At 36.8% G+C, this 8,029-nt stretch overlaps 1 pseudogene across 1 annotated transcript; it reads right to left on the bottom strand.

The window, feature by feature from the left end:
• Nucleotides 1-6,217: 6,217 nt before the first annotated feature.
• LOC110301978 lies at nt 6,218-7,162 on the bottom strand (annotated as a pseudogene). The gene has a single exon (XR_002378758.1). The product of XR_002378758.1 is annotated as an olfactory receptor 145-like (transcript).
• Nucleotides 7,163-8,029: the final 867 nt, after the last annotated feature.

Genomic DNA, 8,029 nt, shown 5'->3' with positions numbered 1-8,029 from the left:
TAGCAGTTTATCTGTATAGTCCTGTATTTCTTTAAGGGAGTTATTTATTTTCTTCTTAAAGTCTTCTGTCATCATCATGAGAAGTGGCTTTAGATCCATATCTTGCTTTTCTGGTATGATGATGTATCCAGGACTTACTTTTGTAGGAGACTTTGGTTCTGCTGATGCCAAGTAACCTTGGTTTCTGTTGCTTCTGTTCTTATGCTTGCCTCCTGCCATATGATTATCTCAAGTGCTTGCTGCCCTCAATATATCTAATTGGAACCTGTCCTTTCTATAATCCTGGTTGATTCAGGACTCCTCAGAGTCCACCTTTCTAAGTGATCCTTTGATTCCAGGATTCTGTGAACCTGAGATTCTGGGTTTGTCAGAGTTCTTGGCAGTCAAGCTTCCTCGGAGACGCTGAGGTCCTGGTGTGACCAAGTTCCTGGTATCTTGGGATCCTAAAATCCTAAGATCCTGGGCATGTTACAGTGTCTGGAAGTGGTGTCTTCTCTGGGGACTGTGGGGCTGTCTGGTGTGTTCAAAACCAAGAATACCAGCACTGATCATAAGGAAACTGAGCTGCTGGTCAGGCAGGGCTCCTGTGTCCTTGCTCTTGCTGTCACAGGCCTGTCATGATTGGTTTGGAACAGATGTTGTGTTTCACTCACCAGTGATCCTAAGATCCTGGGTGTGCTAATATGCCTGCAGCGTAGGGAGTCCTCTGAGGACTGTGGGACCATCTGCCACTTTCGCACCCAAGGTGGCCCGGAGATGGCTCTGACTGGAAGGGACCTGCGCCCAGGGTTAGGCAGGTTTCCTGTGTCCCTGCTACTGGCACAGGCCTGTCAGGATTGGTTTGGAACAGATGTTTTGTTCCACTCACCAGTGATTTCAGAATTCTGGTTGTGCTAGGGCATCTGTGATGTGAAGAGTCCTTTGGTTACCATAGGTGTTTCAGAGTTTTTATTTCACTTTTATTATTTCTCATTTTTTGGTTTTGCTTTCTCTAGATTAATTATTTATTTGGACTATTTTTTGGTTTGTGGTTGGTTAATTGATTTTGAGAACACCATCTCCTTATATAGCACATGTTGGCTTGGAATTAAACATGTGGTTCAGGAAGGCCTTGACCTGAGCATTCTCATGCTTTAGACTGCTATGTATCACCACAACTGGCAGTATTTTTGTTTGATTTTTGGTTTTGTTTTTATCACTTTAGGCTCTTAAGAATAGAAAGAAACTGAGACTAGTGATTCATGCCTATAATACTTATTAGCAACTGTAGCTACTGTGTTAAAGATCTATCTGGTCTCCAGAAGAGGTTAAAATCAACTTGCACTAATCAATGAGACTTTGTTTCTGATACAAATGTAAAAAGGCTAATTGTTATATTTAGTTCCATGACAAAACACTTCAAAGCATGTATCACTCCTATATTTAAAATCTGGCACTCAAAGATTGAAAATTACATTTTTACATCTGTGTCACTTACTTAAGTCTACCATTAAAAAATGTTAGTACAACAGACTGGATAGCTTAAACAAGAGTAGTTCAGTTTCTTGCACTCAGGGGTCCAGAATTCCATTGCCAAATCCATTTCTTCTAAGGTTTCTTAGTTTGATTTACAGATCTCTGTGTGTATACTGGGTTGTCATCTGGTACTTCCTATGTGAATGCCTAGTCCTGGTCTATACCTGTTCCCGTTTCCTTTTAGTATAAAGACACCACTCAGAGTGTTTTAAGGATTAGTGTAACACTGAAAATTTACTTATATGAATTTTAAACTAATAACATCATTAAGAGCCTAGTACTGTTTCAGTCAGTCCACTGTCCTGGGAAAAGGAATACCAACAAAAGCTTCTGCAGATATGCATCTGCATATAATAACCATAATAATAATAGAATAACCAATATTCCATGAATAAAGGACCAAATGGAAGTGCACTGAAACCTGAAACAGCAATATCAAAGATTAGTAAGACTTAATGTTGTGTTTCGTATCACTAAGAGACAAAAAAAAAAAAATTCTGCTTTATTTTTATTACAGGGATCCAATTATATGTATATACTCACTCCAGATATAACAAATGACTCAAAACTTTATCCTGTCTTCAGCAATAAGGCTTTAAATATATATAGCATCTTGTGCAGGAATCTCAGGCATAATCACTACCTTCTATGATTTGTTCTTACCTTCATTTCTGGGTATTATTGCTTTCCATTAATGTGTGAGTATGTATATATGTGTGCATGTGTGTGTGTTTGTGTGTGTGTGTGTGTGTGTGTGTGTGTGTGTGTGTGTGTGTGAATGGTCCTATTTCTCCAATAAAAATTCTTTCAGGCTGGATGTACATTCATTGGTGCTTGTCCAACATAAGAAGATATTACATCTAATCACAATAGTACAAAAGGTATGTTTTCTTAAATATTTTAATATATTCTTTGTTCTTTTCTACATATGCTGATTTATATGTGTTACATGTGATAAATTTCATTTGCATTCTAGATTATAGTTTGTATTGATCTTACAACTGTAACAATAAATATATTTACAAAGATATAAATGAATCTTAGTTAACTCCAAGTGTATATTGGTACAAATTCTCCCTCAACTCACTGGTAGTGACAGTAAAACCAATAGCTACGATTAGTTACTTCCACAGATACTAGCAGTGGCAGCTATGTGGAACTGCCAGCATGCCATCATCAACATAGAAGCTGTAAAGCATCGAGTAACAGTGCATGCATATAACCTCAGTACTAATGATGCCACACCGGGCGTGGTGGCGCATACCTTTAATCCCAGCATTTGGGAGGCAGAAACAGGCAGATTTCTGAGTTTGAGTCCAGCCTGGTCTACAAGGTGAGTTTCAGGACAGCTAGGGCTATACAGAGAAACCCTGTCTCGTAAAACAAAACAAAACAAATGCCACACCCACTCCAGTGGAAATTGTGTGACAAGCCCAAAAGCTTGGATGCAGTCCTGAGGCAAAAAGTTTCATGGAAACTAGTCTCCTGGAGCCTTGGCATCCCATAGCACGAATACTCCAAACTTGTCCTTGCGTCATTAGGTGAATGTTTCTGTGTGCTTTCTTTCAGTATCGTTTTATTATAAGTGACTCCAAGGAATGATTTGACAAATAGCTATGTTAGATTGAACTTTGCTTCTTGGCCTTTAACCAATGTCCCAATGTCCTAGGCAGTCCTTGAGCTGACCCTGGGCTTGGAATTTCATAAGAATGTTACTCATTTAGGTGAAATGCCTCCAGTGTTGATAGTAAAATAAGGCATTGCAGTTTGCCAGATAGGAGCTAGAAATCTCAGGGCTAGTTCAACAAAGTAAACTTAGAATAACAGCCGAGTCACTCTCATATGCAGGAATTGTCAATGGTCTAGGAAGAAGGAGGGTTATAGTTTAAGGAGAAACTAGAATATTGCATTATTCATGAAAAAGTTAGCAAGAGCAGAGCCCCCTGGTGCAAGCCTTCACAAGGCTCAGAGGAATAGCATAAATTGTGACTAGGGTGTGAAATTCTCACCTGGCTCCTAGAATGACTGACTTTAGAAAAGGCTGCCTTTTATCTCAGTTGTAACCACTGCCTGGGTCCTGCCAATTTTATATATACATTTCTCTGTTTTGTGTCATTATGCATAAGATAACTTCAATGTACCTTGGCTGATGTGTCACCTAACTTCTTTGTTTTCTATTTCAATATAAGTCTGATGCTCACTTTAAGACATTACAGCACTTTCTCTGATGTCTGTGTCTGTTTATCATTACATTGACTCCTTGTCCAGCTAACTGGGACCCAGAATTCTCTTGTGGGTTGAGGGACTGACTGAGTCCAGTCCATGGCATCAGGAGACAAAGTCAAGAAAATCATAATTTTAAAGCCAACCTGGGATACACAGTGGAATCCTTCTCAAGGCAAACTAAGACATAAATAAGCAGTGAAAGCTACTGAGTGTCAAGGAAATACTGAAAAAGAGAAAGCATGTGAAAAATTACATGTATTTACTAGGAATACAATATTTAAAACACAGTATGTTGTTCTCTTTAAATGTGTATAATTTATTCAATGAGTACCACAACCGTTTTATTAATGGCTGTCCAAAATCTAAGAGTGAGATGACAAAGAGTCTAAACTTGTAGAATCCAGACTCTAACAGACACTCATTCCACTGGTCTTTTCCTTTCCAGAGCTAAATGAAAGCATAAAGTGACAGGACCATGGGATCCCATATAATTCCTACTCGTGTTTCAGTGGACACTGAGAAAATACTGACTAATATCTCATTAGACAAAAATCACCATCCTTTCCACTGAACATGAACCTTTTTTTATTTAAGTTTGTTGTTTTATGAAGTTTAGTGCAAATTGTTCATGGAACTTACATTAGTAAAAAAAAGAACATAGATTGAACTTCAGAGTAAAGGAAAAGAAAGAAAAAGCTTTCTGTTGTTTGCCTGATGTCACCAAGGTTTTTATAGTGCTTATTTATATTCATTTTTTCTTGCAACATCTCAGGACAACCTTATATTAATTATTCTTCACACATTTGTGCACATTCTTTGGATTAGCTTTTTCACATAGCATTTATCTGTTTTTTCCAAACCATTTCTCTTCCTCATCAAGAACTTTGCTGCCTCTAAATCTCTGCTAGGCTCCTCCCTCTACATTTATATTCTATAAGCAATCTTATCTTCAGCCAAGTCATGTGCCACCTCCTCATAAAAAGTCCCTCCTAACAGAAAGTACAAGAAAATAAGACAGTTATTCTCAGTACACTTACATTCTTCCAAGACTTTTTGTGTCATTTTCCCATACAAACTCAAAGATGCAAAAATTCATTTTTCACCACCTTACTAGCCAGTAGTCTTCTGTAATAACACACATCTTCAGCTTTCTACAAAGGTATATTTTTTAATGTTTTACCCAAATCTAATTATCAGAATATCTAAAGTGACATAGAACATAATTGTATATTTGCTTTTTAATATATTTCATCATTTTATATAGAAACTTTTAGAAATTACAAAAGAAAAAGTATAAAAGGGAAAATGCCAAGTGCTAAGAAATGATAGTAATATAATTTATTTGACAAAAAGAAAAGATTCCTTTAACAATAGTTAGTAAACTCATTTAGTCAAATCATTTCTAAGGAAGACATAGAAGGCCCTAATATTCACATACCTCAGGACACCCTCAGGACAATGGGGGAAAAAAATAATATATTTTCCCTGTATCCTGAATGATCTAAACTGTTGTTTCATTTTTAGTCTGCAAGCACAGGAATCACAACAGATTCATCAATTCTTCTTTACAAAACTGATTTTAGACTCTACAGAAAAGGGAAGAGAGAACAGGGCATTTCCTCTAAATCCTTCACCCTTTGGAGAAACAAAGGAGCCTTCCAAAATGAAATCTACAAATGTCTCCAAAAGTTCATTAACTGAATAAATGAACTGATGTCACTAAGACTACTGAAATCATTAGTTTTAGGGTCCTGCAACATAAGATTTTTGAGAGTCTTAATTGTATTCTAATCAAAGGTCCCACAGTTATGCTTAAAGCATAGTTCAATGGAAGAGTATTTGCCAAGAAATCAAGAAATCTTAAGCATGAACACACACACAACACAAATACACACATTCACCAAACACACACACACACACACACACACACACACACACACACACACACACACATACACACACTGGTAAATATATTTTAAAGGGGTACATTAAAAAATGTTCAGAACTTTATCATTTCCAAGTATAATATCACTAAGTGTTTTATACTAAATTCCTTATGATTTCTAATTATAGAGTGTATTGTACTGGTAGATGGCTGCAAAAATGTGTTTGTTAACTTTACAATACTGAAAACAGATACATAGGATGGATTTTAGTAAATTATACAATAAATTTATTTCTCTACCCTAAAAAGATGATTGGTTAGTCATCCTTTACTGTCTTCTGAAATCTTCTCCATAATTAACTTAATTTTACAGAATATTAAAAGTTTTACTTCCATAAAATACCATATTTGTTTGGACTTTGAGTTATTTTAATTATTGCTGCCATTACAATTTTTGAAGATAGTGTGTCAAAACCAGGACCTCATGCTAATAGCAAATGCTCTGCCAATGAGTTATTTCTCCACTCTTCTCCCTGATTGTAAACATCACATATCATATGATTTTACTCTCATAACAAATAGATATTCTTCTTAGGCAAACATACCTTTTTTCAAAGTTTTTCGAATTGCAATGTGGACATCCTTATTTCTTAAACTGTAGATGAAAGGATTCAACATTGGGCCTACAATGGTATAAAAGATAGTAGATATTTTGTCATCATCCACAGATGCACTAGAAGGTTTAAGATACATGAATGCTAAAGATCCAAAGAAAATAGAAACAGCTATTACATGAGAACCACATGTACTGAAGGCTTTTGACCTACCCTCTGCAGAATGGATACTAAGAATATTGGAAAGGATCAAGGTATAAGAAATAAAGATAGTCAGAATGGGCACTGTTACATTAAAACCCACAATAATAAAAACCACAAGCTCATTGATGGACGTGCTTGTGCAAGAGAGCTTCAGAAGGGGAGGTATATCACACATGTAGTGATTGATGATGTTGCCATCACAGAAGGTGAGTCTCAGCATGCAAATGATGTGTGCCACAGCACCCACAGACCCCATCATAACCACACCCATCATCATGAAGTGGCAGATCTGATGAGACATGGTGACCTGGTAAAGCAGAGGCTTACAAATGGCAGCATATCTGTCATAGGCCATTGCTGTCAAAATGTAGCATTCATCTATAACAAAGAAGGCAAAGAAAAAGAGCTGAGTCATGCACTCTGCATGAGAGATGATGTTCTGTGTCACAAAACTCACTAACATTTTGGGGGTTATGACAGAGGAGTAGCAGAAATCAACAAAGGAAAGGTTGAAGAGAAAGTAGTACATGGGGGTGTGCAGGTGAGGATTCAAAGCAATCAGAACAATCAAGCCCAGGTTCCCCACCATGGAGACCACATAGATTCCCAAAAAGAGGAAGAAGAGAGGCAGCTGGAGCTCCGGTTGCTGTGTCAAGCCCAACAGGATAAATTCTTTCACCGAAGAGTCATTTCCAAAACCCATTCTTTCTTAGGTCATATCTGTAAGAACAGTAAAACTAGCAACATTAAAATGAAATCCCAGCCCTCTTCAACATTCCACATTAACATGAGATTAAGAACCAGAAGAGAAGAATAAAATCAATATTATGTTTTTGGTGCCTTTGCTGTCCATATCTTATGGGAGTTGCAGTACAGAAACACCCATAAATATATTGAAGCCATTTCTTAAGGAATAATATTCACAGAAGCAATGACCATATTGCCTCTGTACTATCTTAGTTCTATTTCTACCTTATCCATCTACCTCCTACTTCTGGTTTAGTGATAATCTTAAAAGAGAAGAGTAAAGGAACATCAAAGGCTCACTGTATTGTTCAGAGATAGTTATGTGGAAAGAAAATCATGCATTCAATTCAATACTTACCTTTGTATTTGTGATCTCAGAAGTGAACTTACTGACTCTTCTGTAGTCTCACAAAAGGGCAAGTACAAGTGACATGGATGAACTGTAAAGTTGTATAGCCCAGGTTACCAAAAAGACAAAATACAAAACCAAAGGAAAAAAACAAAAACAAAAACAACAAAAAACAAAAAAAATTAAAACTTTTCTCTTTTTATTGGTTTGGCTTCTTGGTGGTGAGGAAAATTAATTTTGAAAATTAATCAAGAGCCATCCTTTCTCCAGATTCTGAAAAGCCATATTTCTGGATCATAATTCCTGTTTGTGGCTTTTTCTAAAATGCCTTCTCTATCACACAGGTTGGAAAATAGCACCTACTGATGTCACAAGAGCCAACTGGTAATCACCCAAGAGGCTTTCATGAATTGGTAACTTTAAAGGCCTGAGTAAAATATGAGAATGTTATGTTTCCCAGTGATTTACCCCAGAGATCAAACTTTATAG

This window comes from Mus caroli, chromosome 9, assembly GCF_900094665.2.
Source record: "Mus caroli chromosome 9, CAROLI_EIJ_v1.1, whole genome shotgun sequence".
Lineage (NCBI taxonomy): Eukaryota > Metazoa > Chordata > Mammalia > Rodentia > Muridae > Mus > Mus caroli.
The sequence above is the reverse complement of the archived record's forward strand: the minus strand, read 5'-3'. Positions and strand labels throughout refer to the sequence as shown.